This window comes from Lacerta agilis, chromosome 1 (genome assembly GCF_009819535.1).
Source record: "Lacerta agilis isolate rLacAgi1 chromosome 1, rLacAgi1.pri, whole genome shotgun sequence".
Taxonomy (NCBI): Eukaryota; Metazoa; Chordata; class Lepidosauria; order Squamata; family Lacertidae; genus Lacerta; species Lacerta agilis.
In genome coordinates this window covers 9,017,993-9,040,683 of record NC_046312.1, presented here as the reverse complement: position 1 = coordinate 9,040,683, position 22,691 = coordinate 9,017,993, and the positions used below count along the sequence as shown (strand labels likewise).

At 47.7% G+C, this 22,691-nt stretch overlaps 1 long non-coding RNA gene across 2 annotated transcripts; it reads right to left on the bottom strand.

Moving 5' to 3' along the window:
- Nucleotides 1–3,443: 3,443 nt before the first annotated feature.
- On the bottom strand, nucleotides 3,444–22,327 carry LOC117061553. Of its 2 annotated transcripts, none has more exons than XR_004428107.1 (4): nucleotides 22,136–22,327; nucleotides 13,166–13,288; nucleotides 6,559–6,674; nucleotides 3,444–3,911 (listed from the first exon to the last, which is right to left on the bottom strand). It is a non-coding gene; the product is annotated as an uncharacterized LOC117061553 (long non-coding RNA). The 2 variants fall into 2 exon arrangements; XR_004428100.1 differs by having other exon boundaries at nucleotides 3,445–3,911; nucleotides 6,559–6,677; nucleotides 22,136–22,326.
- Nucleotides 22,328–22,691: the final 364 nt, after the last annotated feature.

Genomic DNA, 22,691 nt, shown 5'->3' with positions numbered 1-22,691 from the left:
ATATGCTGGGTTGCTGCTGCTATGAGCTATTCCATCCCATGCACAGGTTGTAAATATGCGTAAATAAAGCCATACATCCCAAAGACACCATCACCTCCATGGACCTTCATTCCAAGGAAACCGAAACCTGGGTGAACCCCTGGCATCTCTCACCGGTTGGAAACTGGGTTGTACACAACAGTAATAGCAATGTAAGCCAACGACCTGGGACACTTCATTTAATTTTCCTTGGAACATGCCAGAGCTGCCAACAGATACGTTCAATGCAATGATGGCTGACGTCCATTGGGACTGGTAGGGTGGAAGGCAAGGAGACTAACAGCAGGTGGCGCCAGAGCCAACGGCAGGCAGAGCCAAGTGATTCTAAGTTTTGTCCCCCGCTCCTCCTGTCTGCTGAGCTGAACAAGGGGCAACACAGAGGAGGAAGCAGACAGCCACAGCCACTCCCCTGGACTGGTTGTAGGCAAGAAGGCAGGCTGGTGGGGCAGTGCCCCATTTGCCCTAAGTAAACCAGCCTCCGCTGATTCAGCGGTAGAAAGGGAAACCACCAGGGCTGATTACTGCCAGCGTGAATTTGACTGCTGACTCTAACTACATTGGGATTACCAATATTTCGAACACACTGCGATCAGTAGGGAAAAGGCTGATGTCCTCAAGTTCCTTATTTACAAGTCATTAAAAAGAAAAGCAGGAAAAAACATGCAACATTCCACTGAACGTTAAATAGCTGAAGCCACTTTTCTCCTAGGCACACTTCAGTCTCCAGTGCCACCCGCCAAGGTGGCAAACTGTTTATACACTCTCAGATGCCTAAAGGACGGTGCTTAGCTTCATTATTGAGTTGTGCAGAGGCAGTACAGAGGCAGCCTCTGTGCAAAGCTGTCCTCACGAGGCGGTATCAAAGCACGAGAAGTCTTAGGTCAGTTAAGGCTGACAGTGCGCAGAGGAGCCACTATCTGGAGGGCACCCAGTTGGCTACCCTGGAGAGCTCTGTCGGTTAGAGCACGGTGCCGATAATGCCAAGGTTGCAGGCTCGATCCCTGTATGGCACGGCTGCATACTCCTGCATTTGCAGGGGGTTGGACTAGATGATCCTCAGGGGTCCCTTCCAACTCTACAATTCTACGGTTCTAACCCTGGCTCTCAACGGACCTTGACATCGGACGCTTTGCAAACCGCTTTGGGGTTTTCTTACAACCGAGCGCCATACAAATGCTGTGAAACGAGCAATACGCAAGTGCGTGGGTCGGAGCCAGCCCTAGGACTCAAGCACATTCATCCTTCGCTGGCTGCAGCATTCAGGTGTGAGTGAGCATCACAGAACAGGATTTCCACATTGTCCTCGGTGCCAGCAGACACACAGTCCATTTGCATGATCAGCTGGGAATCCTCACGAGCACCACTAGAGTAAGCTAATGATGTGTGTGCAAAAACGAGCAAAAGCACAGGCCAAAACGAGGCATTTTAAGTAGGCTCGGAATTAGGGTGCCTTCCCTTCCCCCCCCCCCCCCGCTAGACTTCGCTAAAGATTTTTCTTACTTGCCCCCCTAGAAAAGAAACATTCAGAGGCGGCTTTAACTGCCTTTTGCATAAGAACAATGGCTTTGCTTGCGGAAATTAAGAGGGCACCCTGGTATAACATCTGTCAGTATTGTTCCTTCTTGAACATAAGCTTTCTTCTTTTCTTTTTAATGTACAAATCCAAACAAAGAGATCCATATGCTCGCAAGTGATGGCATCCCATGAGGCCCCAATCCTTTGGATTCTTCTCCCATGTAAACAGCACAATACGGACTTCATCCCGGCAGCGCATCTTCAGGAAAATGCCTCACTGGGTTGTGTCATTTGATGCTGAATGATGCAGCTTTCAAAGGTTCAAATAGAAACTTCCCTAGATTGGAAGGCACACCCACAATGCAGATGTAGGCCACATCTGCATCACACATTTAAAGCACTATCAGACCTCTTTGAAAAGCCGTGGCTTTCCCCAAAAGAATCTTGGGAAGTGTAGTTTGCTAAAGGTGCCAAGACCCCTATTCTGAACTGCAATTCCCTGAGTGGTTTAACCGTCAAGCCCTCTTCCCAGGGAACTATGGGATTTATAACTCTGCACGGGGGAACAAGGGTCTCCTAGGAACTCGCAGAACCCGTAACAAACTACAGTTCCCAGGATTTCTTGGGAGGAAGCCATGGCTGTTAAAGTGGTATAAATGTGCTTTAAATATGTGGTGTGGATTTGGCCTTAAACTCGCTCCTTCTCTGAGTTTAATTTGGATGTAAGCCCAAAGGAAAGGCCCCGTTACCGCCACCTACTGACTCTGCCTCCCTAGGGAACTGTGGGGATTGTAGTTTGCGGAGAATTGTAGTAGGATCTGATTGGAAAACCTCAGCGAACTATAGTTCCCAAGTTACTTTAGCGGAAGTCCAGAGTAAAAATTGGGCACAAATCTGCCACGAGCTTGCAGTGCCAATCGGGACTTGGTTTAATCCTCCTCTCTAATGCTTCTCTTTGGCAATTTCACCACACACCTTGGGCTGCAATGGCATTCTCACCAATCTCTGTTGATCTGTTAGCCATCTTCCTTTGTGTGACACGCTCGAGGGTTGTAGAAGACATTTCCTAAGCTTCAACTGGATGCCTTCATCAACTGTGAACACTGGGACAACTGCTTCATATGGTTCACTGAATCAAACATATATTTGTCCCCCAAATCACACACACACACACACACACACACACACACACACCTGCCAAAGCATTAATACTGATAAGCACCCTGCCATCAAACCGTCATATCAGTTTGACAGGAACTCAAAGAGGATCGCTTAGAAAGCGGTGATATCACGGGGCGAATGCGTTTTTTTCCGGCTCACCAAATTCACTGAAGTTACACAAAGCCAGAAGCGCCAACCAAAACAAGGAACCATGCGTGCCGGCAAAGTCAGCGAGCCAGCAAATGAATGGCAAAGCATAACAATCTCAGAACAGTTAATAGCTTGGAATACCCTAAGAAAAAGAAAGAAAGCATGAAAAGGAATCCGTATCCGTAACAGCAGAGAATCCTTCGGTGCCGAAGGACTCCCTTAAAACGAAAGCTTGTTTCTTGACCCTTCTGAGAAGTCATTCCCACCCACCCTTTCTGATTCTCACCAAAACCTCACTAATGGATTAGTCTCCTGTCGTCAGTTTACGTTTCCTAAGCAAGGGTGGTCTAGTTAAGCTGCTAGTGTTAATTCATCTATATATACATAACGGACAAATCGAAAAGCCACTGATCGCTGAGCGCAAGATCTCTCTCTCTGCTTCTGAGGAACCTCCCTATTGCAACAGTTCCAAGTGGACACCAAGCGACGTTTGCAACCAAGCTGGCCAAAGCTCGGACAGAGCTACCATCACTGCAGCCTAAGATGGCGAACTAACCTTTGACCCCTCCCTACGGTTGCAGCTAGCGCCTTGCCGTAGCAGGCTAAGAAGCTCTCCTAGCCGCTCAGAAGCGAAACAACGGGCAGGTCTACAAGAAAAGAAAGCACGACCTTCACTCCATCTTATAAATAAGCAACTGAGAATTCTGCTCCAGGTGGCCGCTCGAGTAGCCCACTCCGTAAATGGCATTCTCCGTAGGGTAAGGCACGATATGATACGAATGCAGCTCTTCGTAATAAAGGGATTGAGAACGGCATTCTTGGACCATGAACTTCAGCCGTTTTCGTGCATCCGCGTAGGCAGTCCGGCAGCACGGACTCCCCTTAAAGTATTCATAGCGTTCCCGCTCCGTTTCCAGGTGAATCTTCCGCAGCAGGTTGTTGATCAAGACGGACCGGCGGAGGTAGATCTCGGGATCTTCGAGGAACTGGAGCTTCTGCAGAGAAAGTTTCAAGATACAAGTCCGGTCTTCGGGCAGGATCAGGTGCTGAGGTGAGTTTAAAGGATAAATAGAGAACGTTAGCGCAGGAAACTGATTTAGTACATCAGGTACGTCCAACAGGTAGATCGTCCAACAGGTAGATCTACATCTGCGATAGATCACCGGTAGATCATTTGCTCCCCCCCAAAGAAGCTGAACAACTGTGACTCCCCTAAAAAAGCTCAACATTTTACCTCCTCCCTGAAAAAAACTCAACAACTTTGACCCGAACCCTTCCTCCTTCCTAAAAAAGCTCAACAAATTTGACCTGAACCCCCAAAAAGGGAGTAGATCACTGCCAGTTTTTAACTCTGTGAGTAGATCGCAGTCTCTTGGGAGTTGGCCACCCCTGTAGTACATAACAGAAACATCAGATGTGTGGGGTGCAACATAAGCAGTCAAATACCACATTTCCTGTTTGCCTAGAGTGGACATGCAGGGGAATGTTGGTCCAGCCAGTTGAACTTCCTGTTACACCTGGTCTGGAGCATCCTTCCATTGCATGTGACCAGGTAGGTGGGCGTGACCCTTCCAGACCTAACAAAAGGTCCAGTCATGCAGCCACCTTCCTCTTTTGATGCCTTTTCTTGTCTTGGACTGCATGTGGGATGAGTTCCCATATGAGATGAACTCAAACCCCCTTCTGTAACTCTAAGCTAAAGCCTGCCTTCAGGGATCCAACTGTGAACTGAATGTGAGTAAACTTCTTATTACTTTTAAAAGAAGACTGTTGTGTCTGTATTCTTTTAGGAGGGAATCAAAAGGGTCTTACCAGGAATAACAGAACTTAAGAGATTCTAACGAATCTGCAACTAGCTTCCTGCTGTGTAAATAGGGGACTGTACTCTGTTGTATGAATAAACTCGCTAGCGTGTTAGGAAGGATAATATTTAATCAATATATCCTCTCCTGCTACCCACAACATTCCCAGAAGATGGCAAAGAAGACTGGATTCAAAACCTTCCCCAGCCTGGTCCAATTCCCAGTGGATTTTGGACTACAACCTAAGAACATAAGAAGCGTCTACTGGAGCAGGTCAATGGTCCATCTAGTCCTCTTCTCACAGTGGCCAACCAGATGCCTTTATGGGAAGCCCACAAAAACAAGACCTGAGCACAAGAGCCCTCTCCCCTCCTGTGGTTTCCAGCAACAGGTATTCTCAAACATTACTGCCTCCTTTAAACTCATCTACATTGGTGGCTATCACTGCAGGAGCGAGTTCCATAGTTTAACTATGTGCTGCATGAATCATAGAGTTGTAGAGCTGGAAGGGACTGTTATGGTCATCTGGCCCAAAAGCCTTCCTCTTCTCTGTCCTGAGGCTTCCAATATTCAGTCTCTCTGGGTTTCCATGAGTTCTATTGTTATGAGAGAGGGAGAAACCATTGTTCCCATCCACATTCTACATGCCATGCCTGATTTTACAAACTTCCACCATGTCACCTCTTGCTCGCATTTTCTCTAAACTACAAAGGCCCAAACGAGAGTTGACACACCATAGAATCATAGAATCTTAAAGTTGGAAGAGACCACAAGGGCCATCCAGTCCAACCCCCTGCCAAGCAGGAAACACCATCAAAGCATTCCTGACAGATGGCTGTCAAGCCTCCGCTTAAAGACCTCCAAAGAAGGAGACTCCACCACACTCCTTGGCAGCAAATTCCACTGTCAAACAGCTCTTACTGTCAGGAAGTTCTTCCTAATGTTTAGGTGGAATCTTCTTTCTTGTAGTTTGAATCCATTGCCCCGTGTCCGCTTCTCTGGAGCAGCAGAAAACAACCTTTCACCCTCCTCTACATGACATCCTTTGATATATTTGAACATGGCTATCATATCACCCCTTAACCTTCTCTTCTCCAGGCTAAACATACCCAGCTCCCTAAGCCATTCCTCATAAGGCATCGTTTCCAGGCCTTTGACCATTTTGGTTGCCCTCTTCTGGACACCTTCCAGCTTGTCAGTATCCTTCTTGAACTGTGGTGCCCAGAACTGGACACAGTATTCCAGGTGAGGTCTGACCAGAGCGGAATATAGTGGTACTATTACTTCCCTTGATCTAGATGCTATATTCCTATTGATGCAGCCCAGAATTGCATTGGCTTTTTTAGCTGCTGCGTCACACTGTTGACTCATGTCAAGTTTATGGTCTACCAAGACTCCTAGATCCTTTTCACATGTACAGCTCACATGGCTTGAGAGGTTCATTTTCGTTGCCCTATTCCGAATCCCCCATCATCCCTGATCATTGGGCAGGTGGAAAGAGGAAGATAGGAAATAAAGTTTTACAGCTTCTGGAGGGCACCGGCTTGGGAAAGGCCATGGGACTTTGGGTTTCTACTTCAGACGGAATGAAAAATTAAAGCAAATGGGGCCCTTCTGAATTCATTGGGAAACAAATGCTATGAGTAACAAAGGCATTTCAAAACTTGTATTTTTATCGTTTTGCGTGATCTGTGCAAACCACTTGGAGGTCACAGAAAACAGTATATTAAAGCATCAAATAAATAAATAAATTTGGTCTCTCTATTGGATTGAAATTAGCTCTCTACAGTAATGTTGTAAGTTATGTTTCTTTGTCAAAATCTATTATCAGAGAGTTATTATTTTTCCGGGGTGGGGAGTAAATTCTTTTCGATCTCAGAAACATACTCACTTTTGGAAAATACCCCTGGTAATCCTGATGTAAATCTTCTTCTTCTTCTGCATATTTCCTCTTAAAATAGGCTACTTTCGACGTTGTTAAGGTATTTGTCGATACTTGGCTGGGACCTGCTGTGCAAACAAGGAGGAGTTGCCATTAGGAATTGTGCTGTTGGCTTTCCGTGTGTCTGTTTCCATTGGACTGTCGGCTTCAATTGTGTTTTATTCCCAGCTTTATTGTGTTAGGAAACATTTTTGATAAAGCAAGTTATAGATATTTCAAAGAAAGAAATACGGTTTGTTTTTATTTTCAGAAGTAAAATCAATTTTTGTTGCATTTTGGCAGCAACTTTCTACAATCACACGACAACCATTTGCAAGCAATTGCACAATGATCAGCTCTATGTATGGAGCCCAGCAGAACCGTGCAGGAAGTCTATAATACGGGAGGTCCACCCCAGGTCTTTTTCCAGAGGAAATGGAATGTCATCTGCTGGAGCGTTGGGGGAATTAACAAGACACCCCCTCTCACAGGCTTGTTCATAGAATCATAGAGTTGGAAGAGACCACAAGGGTCATCCAGTCCAACCCCCTGCCAAGCAGGAAACACCATCAAAGCATTCCTGACAGAGGATTAAATGGAGAAAGGGGAAAACAATGCACAGTGGTACCTTGGTTCTCAAATACCTTGGTACTCAGAGACTGCAAACCCAGAAGTAAGTGTTCTGGTTTGTGAACTTTTTTCGGAAGCCGAACATGCTCCGTTTTGAGTGGTACGCTTCCATTTTGAGTGCCACACTGAGGTCTGTCTCTTTTCGCTATTTATTTTGCATTTTTGTGTTTGCAGCTCTTTTTGTTTTGTTTTGTTTTGTTTTGTTTTGTTTTGTTTTTGTGACTGTGTGGAACCCAGTCAGTTCAGCTACTGATTGGTTGATTGATTGATTGATTGATTGATTGTGTGACTGCAGTAGGCCTACATTGTTTATTGCTTTCATTTTATGGATCAATGGTCTTGTTAGATAGAAAAACGCATGTTAAATTGCTGTTTTAGGGGTTGATCTTAAAAGTCTGGAACAGATTAATCGATATTGCATTACATTCTCTTGGTTTCAGAATGCTTTGGTTTTGGAACGGACTTCCGGAACGGATTAAGTTTCAGAACCAAGGTACCACTCTATACTGCTCTGAGCTCCTTGGAGGGAAAAAAGGTGACATGTTAATGTAAGAAATGGATATATAAAAGCAAAAAGGAGCAGGAGGTGTCGGCCGAGAAAGCACTAGTACTGCCCTGTCTAATGCTGTGGGGGGGAAGGGAGGAAGAGAAAGGATTGGGAGGCAACAGGAGAGAGGACTATGTCACCACCAGGAAGGCAGAGTCACCCACCTCAGGCAATGTAATTGTGGGGTGCTAGCCCTGCACAGGGGACGCAGGTGGCGCTGTGGGTTAAACCACAGAGCCTAGGGCTTCCCAATCAGAAAGTCGGTGATTCGAATCCCCGCGACGGTTTGTGCTCCCGTTGCTCGGTCCCTGCTCCTGCCCACCTAGCAGTTCGAAAGCACGTCAAAGTGCAAGTAGATAAATAGGTACCGCTCCGGCGGGAAGGTAAACGGCGTTTCCGTGCGCTGCTCTGGTTCGCCAGAAGCGGCTTAGTCATGCTGGCCACATGACCTGGAAGCTGTACGCCTGCTCCCTCGGCCATTAACGCGAGATGAGTGCCGCAACCCCAGAGTCAATGACTTTCCTCACAGCTGTATGTTTTAAAAGATAGATTTCCCTTTCGGCACAAGGTGGCAGTGTTGACACATTGAAAAACCTAAGTAGGTGTTCCAGCCAGAACCAAAATAAAAGTATTTCCTCTCGCGATCACATTCAGTTTAGCTATTTTTTTAAATTTTATTTTAAAAATTCAATAAAACATTTAGCATTCAACGGCGCTTCCTTTTGTCCTTTCGAGCAGAACTCTCTCGATGGCAGCAAAGGAACGTAGCATCTCGGAGATCGGAGCAGAACCTAGTCTCAGAGTGCTTTCGGAAGCTGGTTGTCGTGCATTTGAGAAGCCTTCTGCTTAAGCCGGGATGTGCTGACAACGGGGTTTGTGTGACACTCCCCCACCCAGGGCCGGCACGTCCATTAAGGCAAACTAGGCAATTGTCTAGGGCGCCAAAATGGAGGGGGCGCTGGCCAGGCTTGGGCGGGGGGGCGGGGGGCTAGCAGCAGCTTCTCCGCTGTAGGGGAGAGGTGCTGCTTGCCCCCTACACCACCCCCTGGCTCACGCTAAAGCAGGCTTTGGCGGGGGGGCAGGGGGCGGGGCAGGCGAGCAGCAGCTTCTCCACTACAGCGGAGAAACTGCTGCTTGCCTCTCCACCACCCCCCACCTCCCGCTAAAGCAGACTTGGGCGGGGGCAGGGGGCGCCAGAAGGTGGTCTGCCTAGGGCGCAAGAAACCCTAGCACCGGTCCTGCCCCCACCCCAAACAAAAAAAACCCGAAACGCAGACAATCAGCTGGTTATGGGGCATTGGGGAAACATCATGCAAAGTAATAGGTACTTCCCAGATGCCAAGATTAGGTCTTGCAAAGTGCTTTGTGCTGCATTTCTGAAGCACCTGACACTCCGCAATAATGAACCTGTTTGTCTTTATTGGGATTTCTCTTTCCCCCCACGCCCCACCCCCCAACAGAGTTCCAGAATTGGAATTTGCTTGCTATCTCGCTCTCTGGTTTGTTGGGATTCCTAGAAAGGCCAAGGCAACTATCTCCTGTTTTGTTCGGTGGTGTGGTTTTTTTACTATCTCTGTCTTTAAAAACAATCGATATGCAACCAGATAAGGTGGAGCGAAGCGAGAGGCAGCTTCTTACAAACCAATTCCGGAGGGCTTGGAGCCAAGCTGAAATTGACATTGATTTTCAGGAGGCACAACGAGGCTGACATCATGGGATATATGGTGATGTTCTTGGCAGCCTCTGCTTCATAACCTAAAGTGAAGTGTGTGCGCACTTGCAGAATGCCCTTGGCGTCGAATCTGTTGCCAACCATCCGTCTTTGTTACACTTTTGCATTTCCAGTTTCCCTTGGGGCAGGAAGTATAGAGCAAGGGTGAAACCTTCTCTCCTGCTCTGGTGCGTGAACAGTAAGGTTGCCAAATGGCCGGGGATAAAATGGTTGGACTGGGGTTCTATTTTCTTTCTTTGCTCGTTTGGCCTCAGGGCCTCTAGTCAGAATCCATGTGCAGATGCCAGATTTTTGAAGGAAAAGTCAACAGAAACGTTTTTCTTTAACATGCATATTTGAACTGTGTGAGGCACACACACACACATTATTATTATTATTATTATTATTATTATTATTATTATTATTATTATTATTATTATTATTTGAATTTATATAGCAGGTGGTGCTGTGAGTTAAACCACAGGGCTTGTTGATCAGAAGGTCGGCAGTTCGAATCCCCGCGACGGGGTGGGCTCCCGTTGCTCGGTCCCTGCTCCTGCCAACCTAGCAATTTGAAAGCACACAGTGCAAGTAGATAAATAGGTACCGCTCCGGCGGGAAGGTAAATGGCTTTTCCGTGTGCTGCTCTGGTTCACCAGAAGTGGCTTAGTCATGCTGGCCACATGACTCGGAAGCTGTACACCGGCTCCTTCGGCCAGTAAAGCGAGATGAGCGCCGCAACCCCAGAGTCGTCCGGGACTGGACCTAATGTTCAGGGGTTCCTTTAACTTTTACCGCCCTATACCCAGGGGTCTCAGGGCGGTTCCCAAAATAAAATCAAGAGATAAAACCACAAATTACATAATAAAAAGAAAAGCAACAACCCAATAGCCCCCCCCCCCACAAAAAGCCACATTTTTAAAGGGCATAGTATGTAAATCAGATCAACCAAAGGCCTGGTTAAAAAAGAATGCTTTTGCCTGGTGCCTAAAGTGGTATAATGAAGGCACCAAGCAAACTTCCCTGAGGAGAGCATTCCACAGACAGGGAGCAGGGAGCCACTGCAGAGAAGGCCCTGTTCTCCTGTTGCCACCCTCTGGACCTCTCGAGGAGGAGGCACACGGAGGAGGGCCTCAGAAGATGATCTCAGGGTCCAGGTAGGTTGATATGGAAAGAGGTGGTCCTTGAGGTATTGCGGTCCTGAGACATCTGGGACTCAGCTACACGGGTCAATTATAATGTTATAACTGCATTATAAAAATGTGACACAAGATGGTGCTATAGAGATGCAATCCAAAGTGAATGGTAAATTGCTTTGGGACCTTTGATAGCGTTTTTTTATATCTGTGTAGATCCAGCCCTGGTAATGAAGGCTGATCTAGTAGCGCAAACAGGAAATGGCCCCACCATCTTCAACCTGCCCCACCCCACCCCACCCCCACCATCTGCCTTCTGACAACCAGTCCGGAGGGTGACACAGGTTGCCCCTTAAAGAACTCATCAGGGAGCAGGCAGATGGGAGGGAAACTTCGACTCCTATCAGACCCAACCAGCATGGTCAATGACCAGGGAAGATGGGAGATTGTAGTCCAACAACATCTGCTGGGCCACAGAGTCTAACCTGCCTCTGCCATTCACCCTGCTATATTCTGGGACAGAGACCCATTGAACCGGGTAGGTCCATATGAAGGACTGCCTCTCTTCATATGAACTTACATGGACCCTGAGATCATCCTCTGAAGCCCTTCTTCATGTGTCTCCTCCACAAGAGGTCCAGACGTTGGCAACACAAGAACGGGCATCTTCTGTGATGGCTCCCCATTTGCGAAATGCTCTCCCTAAGGAAGCTCACCTGGCACCTTCATTATAAACCTTTGGGTTCTAGGAAAAAACATTCCTCTTCAACCAGATATTTGGCTGGTTGACACCCAATGCCCTTTCAAATGTGTTGTGGGAGAGGGGATTATTGGTTTTGTTTTGTTTTTGTTCCTTATTATGTATTTTGAGTTTCCTATGTTGTAATTTCATTTTGTGAACCACCCTGAGATCTACGGAAAGACAAATTTTAACAAAAACAACCACCACCACAGCTCGGTGTGGGTTTATGTCTGAGCAGAAATGTCTAAGATTGGTCTGGCGGTGGGCTGTTTCCCTGACTTGCTCTTTCTATTCAGATTTTTAAAAGGGGCGGCATACAAGGATATCTGAACTATTTTTAACCTAATCGCATCACCACCACAAAAATTGGCAGCAAAAGAGGGCCCTTTTATAGGAGTGGGTTCGGAAGACTTCGGGATTCTCTGAGCTTAAGCTAGACTGCCGTGATTTATTTAAAACTTTGGGGAGGAAGAAAAACCAATTCAATTAATACTTGGCATTCTTTCATAGCTTATTGGAGGATGGATGGCGGTTAACGGATTGAGGTTGAATCCTGACAAGACAGAAGTACTGTTTTGGGGGGATAGGGGGCGGGTGGGTGTGGAGGACTCCCTGGTCCTGAATGGGGTAACTGTGCCCCTGAAGGACCAGGTGCGCAGCCTGGGAGTCATTCTGGACTCACAGCTGTCCATGGAGGCTCAGGTTAATTCTGTGTCCAGGGCGGCTGTCTACCAGCTCCATATGGTATGCAGGCTGAGACCCTACCTGCCTGCAGACTGTCTCGCCAGAGTGGTGCATGCTCTGGTTATCTCCCGCTTGGACTACTGCAATGCGCTCTATGTGGGGCTACCTTTGAAGGTGACCCGGAAACTGCAATTAATCCAGAATGCGGCAGCTAGACTGGTGACTGGGAGTGGCCGCCGGGACCACATAACACCGTGTTGGTGCTGACCTTTAAAGCCCTAAACGGCCTTGATCCTGTATACCTGAAGGAGCGTCTCCATCCCCATCAATCAGCCCGGACACTGAGATCCAGCGCCGAGGGCCTTCTGTTGGTTCCCTCACTGCGAGAAGCAAAACTACAGGGAACCAGGCAGAGGGCCTTCTCGGTAGTGGCGCCCGCCCTGTGGAACGCCCTCCCATCAGAAGTCAAGGGAATAAACAACTACCTGACATTCAGAAAATACCTGAAGGCAGCCCTGTTTAGAGAAGTTTTTAAACTGTGATATTTTAAATGTATTTTAATGTTTGGTGGAAGCCGCCCAGAGTGGCTGGGGAGATGGGCGGGGTACAAATAAATTATTATTATTATTATTATTATTATTGGAGCATCAAATATAATATTAATTATATTCTAAGCAAGATAGGCTAATGGTCTGGCTGGACACAAGGCAGCAGCTTTCTGTGTTGTAAGTAAGAAAGTGATTATAAATATACCAAATAAATAAAGCAGAAAGCAGAAACCCAGCAGGGAGTCTAGAAACGGGAAGGCTATCAATGCACAGCACCCATTAGTGCCTCTGAAGCAACAAATCCTACAAACTGAGGAGCCGGGACAGAGTCGGTCACGTTAAAGGGGCAGGTGGAACCTTATTGGCTCTCCTGAGTCACCTGATCACTGCTAGGGTACAGCCTGCAGTACCACCGTATGCCCACCTGCAGTGGTGGCACTGCAGAGCAGCTGAGAGGAGACCATCAAGTGAGTGCACTAAGGAAGCTGATCCCTGAGACAGGAGTCTTGCCTACAGCACAGCTGGTTACAGTGTTGTCGCTCTGCAGCGCGGCGCTTTCATTGAAGCAATTTGTCGTACCTCGTAATGCCGAATCAGTCCGCGAAGCGCCTCTCTACGGTGTTTTCAGCAGCCCTGATGAGTTTCTCCCTCTGCACAGGCTCTGCTCGCATTGCTTCCCACGCGTTTCTGCTGAACAAACACCTGTTTGAGTGAATCGAGGAGAGAGGGAGGAGTAGGGAAGAGGATAGAAAGGGGAGAGGGAGAGAAAGAGAGGGATGCATGTCAGAGCATACACCTGGATGTGTCACATCAGCCCAGGACAAACTCTCATCATTAATAATAATAATAATAATAATAATAATAATAATAAATTTATTACTTATACCCAGCCTATCTGGCCAGGTCTCCCCAGCTACTCTGGGCGGCTTCCAACAGACTATTAAAAGCATGATAAAACATCAAATGGGCTGCCTTCAGATGTCTTCTAAAAGTCAGATAGTTGTTTATTTTGTGGACATCCGGTGGAATAGCGTTCCACAGGGCGGGCGCCACCACCGAGAAGGCCCTCTGCCTGGTTCCCTGTCATTTCAATTCTTGCAGTGAGGGAACCGCCAGAAGGCACTCGGCACTGGACCTCAGTGTCCGGGCTGAATGATGGGGATGGAGACGCTCCTTCAGGTATACTGGGCCGAGGCCATTTAGGGCTTTAAAGGTCAGCACCAACACTTTGAATTGTGCTCTGAAATGTTGTTGTTGTTGTTCAGTCGTTCAGTCGTGTCTGACTCTTCGTGACCCCATGGACCAGAGCACGCCAGGCACGCCTATCCTTCACTGCCTCTCGCAGTTTGGCCAAACTCATGTTAGTAGCTTCGAGAACACTGTCCAACCATCTCATCCTCTGTCGTCCCCTTCTCCTTGTGCCCTCCATCTTTCCCAACATCAGGGTCTTTTCCAGGGAGTCTTCTCTTCTCATGAGGTGGCCAAAGTACTGGAGCCTCAACTTCAGGATCTGTCCTTCTAGTGAGCACTCAGGGCTGATTTCTTTGAGAATGGATAGGTTTGATCTTCTTGCAGTCCATGGGACTCTCAAGAGTCTCCTCCAGCACCATAATTCAAAAGCATCAATTCTTCTGAAATGTACTGGGAGCCAGTGTAGGTCTTTCAGGACCGGTGTTTTATGGTCCCAGCGGCCGCTCCCGGTCACCAGTCTAGGTGCCACATTCTGGAAAGCAATACCCTGAAAATGCCTGCTATTCGGGTGCCTCGTTTCCTGAAGTCTCGGAGCAACGGAAAAGGCTTAGGTCCAAGGATGTGTTGCCCTTCTTCTGATAGGAAATGCTCTGCAGGGTGGTGAACAAAAAAATGAGGGTTCAAGGAAGATCAATTGGAGGGGGGAGTAAGAAAGGTCCCAATTTTCATCTGAGGAACGTTGGAGTGTATGGACCAGGTGGTCCATCTAGTCCAGCAGCTTCTTCTCAAAATGGCCAACTAGATGCCCGTATAAACCTGAAAGCAGAACCTGCTCCTTTAAGAGCATCCTGCCTCCAGCAATGGAGCATAGCCGTTGTGGCTAGTAGCCATTGATAGCCCTTTTCTCCATAAATTTGCCCCATCTGCTTTTGAAGCCATGCAAACTGATAGCCACACCATCATCTTGCAGGAGCAAATTCCATAGTTCTATGCGCTGGGTTAAAAATGTACTTCCTTCTGTCTGCCCTCAATCTTTCCCCTTGCCTGCGCAGACTAGTTTAGGAATTGTGGAGATCTTTCTTTGAAACAGTAGAAGAACCTCAGCTGTGGGCCTGCAGGATGGTCCAGAGGCCACACTCTTCCTGGAGCCTTCAGGGTTGGCTTTTGGGGGGGACCTCTGCATGGCATTCAAGTCTCAGAAGGAAGCTGAAGAATCCTGTGTGGTTCATGTGTGATGGGAAGTTCTCCATCGTCAGACATGCAAGTTTCAAGACAGCTGTCGAAGTTTGCCAAGATTTAGCTCACCTGGCGATTTAGCTTCTCAGGTCCCAGGCCATGGGGCAGAACCCCAAATAATTAGAGTGCACAGGTGGTCATGACTCAATTTCTAAAACTCCCAACTCTGCCACAAAAATGGTAAAATGTGGCAGAGAGAGAGAGAGAGAGAGAGAGAGAGAGAGAGAGAGAGAGAGAGAGATGTTTAAAACGTATAGGAACCAGAAGAGTCTTCCAGCGATTGGCCAAAAGTTGACAAGCTGGAACCCAAGATGATTAAGGGTCTGGAAACCAAGCCCTATGAGGAACTGTTGAAGGAGCTGTGTGTGTTTAGCCTGGAAAAGAGGGTACTGAGAGGAGATAGGATAACCATCATCAGGGGCTGTCCCATGGGATATGGAGCAAGCTGGTTTTCAACTGCTCTGGAGGGTAGGGCCCGAATGAAAGGAGTCAAATGATAAGAAAGGAGATTCTGACTCAACATCTTCCTGACAGCAAGAACTGTTTGACAGTGGAACGGATAACCTCGGAAGGTGGTGGACTCTCTTTCATTGGAAGTTTCTAAACAGAGGCTTGGATGTCCATCTGTCAGGGATTTTTTTAGCAGTGATTCCTGCATTGCAGGAGGCTGGACTAAATGACGCTGGTGGGTCCTTTCCAACCTTACAGTTCTGTGATTCTGTGGAGGTTGCCTTGCTAATTTATACATTCGGATGCAAATTTAGAAACAGGGGTTCTAGGATTTAAATAGCAACGCAATGCAACTCACCTCTCCAGGTGCTGCTAACTGTTGGTTCAAGACCCTGCCCCCATTTCTCACTCCTTCCATTTCTTTTTCCCTATCAGCTTAAGCCAGACTCACAGTAGATTTTGTTGTTGTTGTTGTTCAGTCGTTCAGTCGTGTCTGACTCTTTGTGACCCCATGGACCAGAGCACGCCAGGCACCCCTATCCTTCACTGCCTCCCGCAGTTTGGCCAAACTCATGTTAGTAGCTTCAAGAACACTGTCCAACCATCTCATCCTCTGTCATCCCCTTCTCCTTGTGCCCTCCATCTTTCCCAACATCAGGGTCTTTTCCAGGGAGTCTTCCCTTCTCATGAGGTGGCCAAAGTACTGGAGCCTCAACTTCAGGATCTGTCCTTCCAGTGAGCACTCAGGGCTGATTTCTTTAAGGATGGATAAATTTGATCTTTTTGCAGTCCATGGGACTCTCAAGAGTCTCCTCCAGCACCATAATTCAAAAGCATCAATTCTTCGGCGATCACAGTAGATACAGCCTTTCTGATAGAGGATTCTTTCAGAGAAAGAACTGTCCTCTGCAAAGCAGGGCATGCAATTACTCTAGCGCCAGCCAGCCATGCCCTGGCCCAAGATACTCCATTGCATCCCCCTTCTTCCCCCCATTTTCCTCCCCTGTGTTCAGCATTCCGTGGCTACTGAACATGCTCAGTATTCATCCGTTTTCTCTGCAACCCACAGGGCTCCCCTAAAACTTCTGCGTGGGAAGTGCCATTTCAGGTTCATAAGGACAGGTTACCTCTTTCAATATATGAAGCCTACGTTTGCATACAAGGCTGGCCCCATCCGGCAGGTGCTGTGTGGCCTAAGAGATGCTCAAAGGCTCCCTTACATTTGCCAAACCAGACAAGGCCCCCAAACCCATCAGTTGACCAAGTTCCAAACACGGAAAGCGGGGTGCATTCGACATGGCGCATCCCAAACTTCACACTGGTCTTCAGCGTTGATTTCTCTCCCCCACTACACCCCGGCCCGACTCTTTTACAAACCTGGACCTGGGTTCAAATGTGACCTCAGGCAGGAATCAGCCTCAGGCAGGTCCCCATCCCTAAAAGAGAACATAGCCAGGGCCTGGTCCCTCACAGGGTACCGTATTTTTCGCTCCATAGGGCACACCGGACCATAGGGCGCACCTCGTTTTTAGAGGAGGAAACAAGAAAAAAAAATATTTTTCTGGTTTTCTTCCTATAAAAGCCCTGTTTTTTTAAGGATCAGCTAAAGGTTTTGCAGCTTTTTTTGCAAAGGGAAAAGCCCTGTTTTTCTGAGGATCAGCTAAAAGTTTTGCAGCTTTTTTTACAAAGGGAAAAGCCCTGGTTTTTTTGAGGATCAGCTAAAGGTTTTGCAGCTTTTTTGCAAAGGGAAAAGCCATGTTTTTCTGAGGATCAGCTAAAAGTTTCGCAGCTTTTTTGCAAAGGGAGAAAAGCAAAGCTCCTTTTGCAAAGGGGGAAAAGCAAAGAGGAAAAGCCCCATTTTTATGGGATTCAACTCACATTTCTGCAGCTTCTGAGGAAAGGGAGCCATTTCTACAGTTTCCAGACAGATGTCACTGGGGAAACAAACAACCTCCCTCTGCTGCACATTCAACTATGGAGGCCTGGGCAAGGGGGTGGGGTGAAAGAGAGCCAGGACTCTTATCTCTCTCCCGATCTCTTGCTGATCAGCTGCTGAGCGGGGTCCTTTCAACACCCCCCTTTTCTCTTTGTAAAATAAAAAGCACTATCTGCTTTTGGCCCTTGGGCAATTCGGCTCCAGGGACCACCATTCGCTCCATAAGACGCACAGATATTTTCCCTTAATTTTTAGGAGGAAAAAATTGCGTCTTATGGAGCGAAAAATACGGTAACTGTGAAAAGGGATCTTTGCAAAAGTGCTTGGCGAATGAACTGTTCAACCTCAAACCTATTGATCTGGAAGTAAGTCCCATTGATTTCGATGGCACCACTTAAGTGTGGTTAGGAAATCAGCTGTGGGGGGGGGGCGAAACCCTGCATATACATAATTAATCCTAATTGCAGAGGGCCATAGAAGACCCGGCTCCACAATCCATCTCTCGGTCTTCCACTGGAGAGGACGATTTGGGGGAGTCTATTAAACACCTCTAGAGCATTGGATGAGGACCGTAGTGCCGCCACTCATGTTCCGGAGACCATGTCGACAGATGGATTAAAGATCTGGGTGCTCTGAGATGTGGTGGCTGCCGAATGCACTTTCCCCTAAGACAGGTGTGGGGAATCTTTCCAACCTTAAAGGTAAAAGGTAAAGGTAAAGTACCCCTGGCAGTTAAGTCCAGTCGCAGACCTTACAGTTACATTATTCTGTGATGGGCTGGTTGATGGGCCAGCTGATCTCTGGCAGGCTGTTAGAAGACCCTCAGCTGATAACCTGCATTGACCATCCAGACAAAAGCATCACAACGTGTTTTCCTTTACTAGCACGGTCTCTTAAAACAAAAAATTAAAAGTCTGGGTTTCTTAAGTGCACCAGCATGCCTTCCAAAGTATCTCACAGAATCACAGAACTGTAGAGTTGGAAGGGACCCCAGGGGTCATCTAGTCCAACCCCCTGCAATGGAGGAATCTCGGCTAAAGCGTCCACGACAGAGGGCCGTCCGACCTTTTCTTAAAAATACCTCTGAATTCTACCCTCTGCAAACTTTGAGGTGGAGCATTGGGCAGGCACCCTCTCCACTTTTGGAAATTTTTCCGCATATACTCAGGAAACTTGGTCATCCCAATTGGAGCACGCAGGAAGGAGCTTAAAACCCTGCCAATCAGCTGTTTGCTCAGGAAAGGAGAGTGGGAAGGGCTGAATCCAGACACTCTCCCCCCGCCCCGGCCTCCAGCAACCCAACAGTGGATTTGAGTGTTTTTCATAAGGGGTCCCGCACTGTTGGTTGCATGCCAAACAACATTTAGTTGTGCATACAGCCTCTCATCTGTGCAGCTACAGATAAGCATGTCAAAACTATGCCCCTAGAGGGATCAAGCCCCAGATATCTGCATTTGCTAAGATGGTCTGTTTTTATTTCAACATTTGAAACTTGGTAGGATGTGAAGATTGAAATCACAGCATATTTTATTTTTGACAGTCTCCGAGAGTCAAAATGCAGAGGCATTTTGTTTTTGATTGATGGTTTGCAGTAGAATTTAGTCTCTGTCAGTATTTATCGTGCAATATGGAATGGCATTTTGCATTTGACACCTGATGAAAGTTCATAATTGATACCTGCCAGAATTCAAAACAATTAAGAGGCACCAATGAAGGACTCTAGCGGCAAAGGATTCCGGCAAAGGATGAAGAAGAAGAAGAAGAAGAAGAGTTTGGATTTGATATCCCGCTTTTCACTACCCAAAGGAGTCTCAAAGCGGCTAACAATCTCCTTTCCCTTCCTCCCCCACAACAAACACTCTGTGAGGTGAGTGGGGCTGAGAGACTTCAAAGAAGTGTGACTAGCCCAAGGTCACCCAGCAGCTGCATGTGGAGGAGTAGAGACGCGAACCCGGTTCACCAGATAACGAGTCTACCGCTCTTAACCACTACACCACACTGGCTTGGAAAACTTGGAAAATTTGCTGTGTTTTTGAATGATTTTATTCATGCACCATGCTGCAGAAGGTCTTGATGGATTGCATTTTGTGTATAATTGTTAAACTATTGCTTTTTCAATTGATCAAATAGCAATATTGATGAAATCCCCATGATTTATGAATGTTTAATATAATAATAGTAATAACAATAACAATAACAATAATAATAATAATAATAATTTATTTATACCCCACCCATCTGGCTGAGTTTCCCCAGCCACTGTGGGCGGCTCCCAATCGAGTGTTAAAAATAATACAGCATTAAATATTAAAAACTTCCCTAAACAGGGCTGCCTTCAGATGTCTTTTAAAAATAGGATAGCTGCTTATTTCCTTGACATCTGATGGCAGGGCATTCCACAGGGCAGGGGCCGCTACCAAGAAGGCTCTCTGCCTGGTTCCCTGTAACCTCACTTCTCGCAATGAGGGAACCGCCAGAAGGCCCTCGGCGCTGGATCTCAGTGTCCGGGCTGAACGATGGGGGGGATAGTGCACATGCATTATCTTCAGTAATCCTCACAAGAACCCTGCAAGGTAGGTCAGCATTATTATCCTATTGCAGATGAGGGTCTGAGGAACGAAGGTTTGGCTAAAGCCAACTTCTGAGTGCAACTGTCTCCTCCGGGAGCTTGTGGACTCTCCTTCCTTGGAGGTTTCTAAGCAGAGGTTGGATGACCATCTGTCATGGATGCTTTAGTTGAGATTCCTGCATTGCAGGGGGTTGGACTAGATGGCCCCTGGGTTCCCTTTCAGCTCTACAATTCTATGATTAATTGCCAAGGGGACTTCCTAGCTCATAGGTCTTATACCAAGTCAAACAACTGGATCCATCTAGCTTAATATTTTGTAGCCTGGTAGTGGCTCTCCCTGATATTCCCAGTCCTATCCTGAAGATGCCCGGGATTGAAGTTCGGACCTTCTGCATCAACAATGATGCTCTATTGCTAAGCTACAGCCTTTCCCCAATAAGTCACACACTCTAAGGCACTGAATCATAATTGCTCTATCTATCTAATTTCTCGTGTAGGTATAGATAGATCCCTACAAATAAGTGCAGAGAATGCCTGCCGAATGGAGAAAGCACAGAAACACAGGATAGTGTCAATTCAAAGGCGCCAAGAGAAAAACTGCAGACAGCTAGCTTATTTTTCATTAATTCTCTGAGAAGTGTTACGGCGAGCCTTTATAGTTTATATATATATATATATATATTTAAAAAGTGGCACGTGCAGCAAAAGCAAGGACAACGACAACAAATGACCGCAGCGGAAATGATTGGAATCTAAAATTATAAAATAGAAGATTAAATCTTAAGGAATCGAACGCACTGCCCGGGCAATAGGCACCATCTCTAAACACCGCCAGAGAATGAGCCTCAGCTCCAAGTCACAAAACGGGTATTTTGATCTGCGCCTAATCCCTCCATATTGGCACGTATATGAGCTCTCTATATATAGACAGTTATTTCATCCAGGGAGGAGGCTGCTTCACATGGATGAGAAGAACTTTTAGTAGTGTTTCTATGGTTACTTTTCAGAGTTTCGAACACTCAGAGGCTTGCAAGGTGGGGTTGTGTTGGGGACTCTCCAGAAAAATAATAATACAGTAATGAGTATCCGGGTGGGGTGAGCGAGGAGTTGCAAATTGGCACCAGGGTGAGTATGAATTTACACACTTACACACACACACACACACACACACACACACACAATTCTCTTCCTGAAATCTGGTCTTCTCCTTGCCGCCACCTCTCTTGTCCTTCTTCCCCATACGACTGGATCTCTCCAGGGGCAAAGAGAGAAACTTCCTGCACAAGCCACCAAGCAAACACCTCCCAGCAAATATATAGGCTACAGGAAGACCACCGAGGTTAAAACGAGGGAGAGAAGGAAAGCTACCTCATCTGTCAAGAGGGGGTTCATTTTGACTGAGATGCTGGTCACAGGGTGTCATAGCCAGAGCTGGCCCAAGACATTTCGGCACCCAAGGCAAACCCCAAATTGGGGTGCGCCCCCTCCCTGCTAGGGAAGAAGGGGTGAGTGAAGATTGACATCAGGAAGAAGGCAGTAGGGAGATCAACACTGCGATCCGCTGCCCCTGGGGCTCTGCCGCCCAAGGCGGTCGCCTCACCTGGCCTCATGCATGGGCTGGCCCTGGTCATAGCTGACTTGAAGATACATCCTTGGACATTGAACTAGGTAACTAGGAGAGGGGGCGGGTTATTGGGTGGATCATGAAGCCACCCTGTTCTTAGCTGGGGGAAGCTTCGGCCTTGCTGAGAAGAAGAAGAGCACACACTTTGCAGGGGAAATGTCCCAGGTTCAGTCCCTATCCTATCCTAAAAGATCTCAGGTAGCCGTGCCAGGGGAAATGATCTCCCCGCCCCACTCAAACTGGGTTTGAGAGGTCCAGTAGCGCAGTTAGGCACAAGCCAGCTCCATTTCTTCGCCTCGATGCTACTTTCCCCACCCTCAGGCGCCTGGAAGCTTTGCCCGCGCTGCACGCTTCCTCGGCGGAGCTTGGGGAAGTCTCTCTGTGCATGCACAGAAGCACTCTCGCCAGCGCCGAGCTCCGGGAGCGCACGAGGAAGCAGACGGAGGAGACTCGGTCCTGGTGAGGACAAAGCAGGCAAAGTCCTAGCCTAAAGCTCAGAATAAGAAAACGGGGAGAAAAAGAAGTCGGGATCTCCCGGTTTACCTTCCCAGTCGCTGCAGGAGCGCACATGCCAAAGAGGTGCGGGGTGCTGGCTGGGGCGGTGGGGGGCTGTCTCCTCTTTCCCACGCTCCCTTCGGCAAAAAAAAAAAATAGCCTCTCCCGTGGCTGCAACAAGCCAGCCCAGCTCCTGCGGGTCCCTCCAGTCACTGTCGAGCTCATCGCCTCCCTCTCTCCCCAGAAGCAGGGAGGCGGTCGCCCAGATGTTCCCTTCCTTCCCGGATTGGTCCAGAGGGAAAAGATGTTGGGCTCGTTGCTAGGCGAGTTGCTAAGAGGCGGTGACGCTCTCGCAGCATCTCCGGAGCGGCTCCAGAGGGCCCTAGCCGAATGTCCTGCTGAGATGCTCGAGAGGTGGGGAAGGAGGTGGGGGGGGAGCACACTCCACCCCCAGCCCAGTGGGAGCGCAGGGAGGGACGGTGGGAGGCGGGAGGGAGGGGAGGGGAGGGGATGGTTAGTTGTGGGGATGGAGCCAGCGAGGCAGAATCACAGAACTGTAGGGTTGGAAAGGGTCTCCCAAAGGTCATCCAGTCCAACCCCGGTA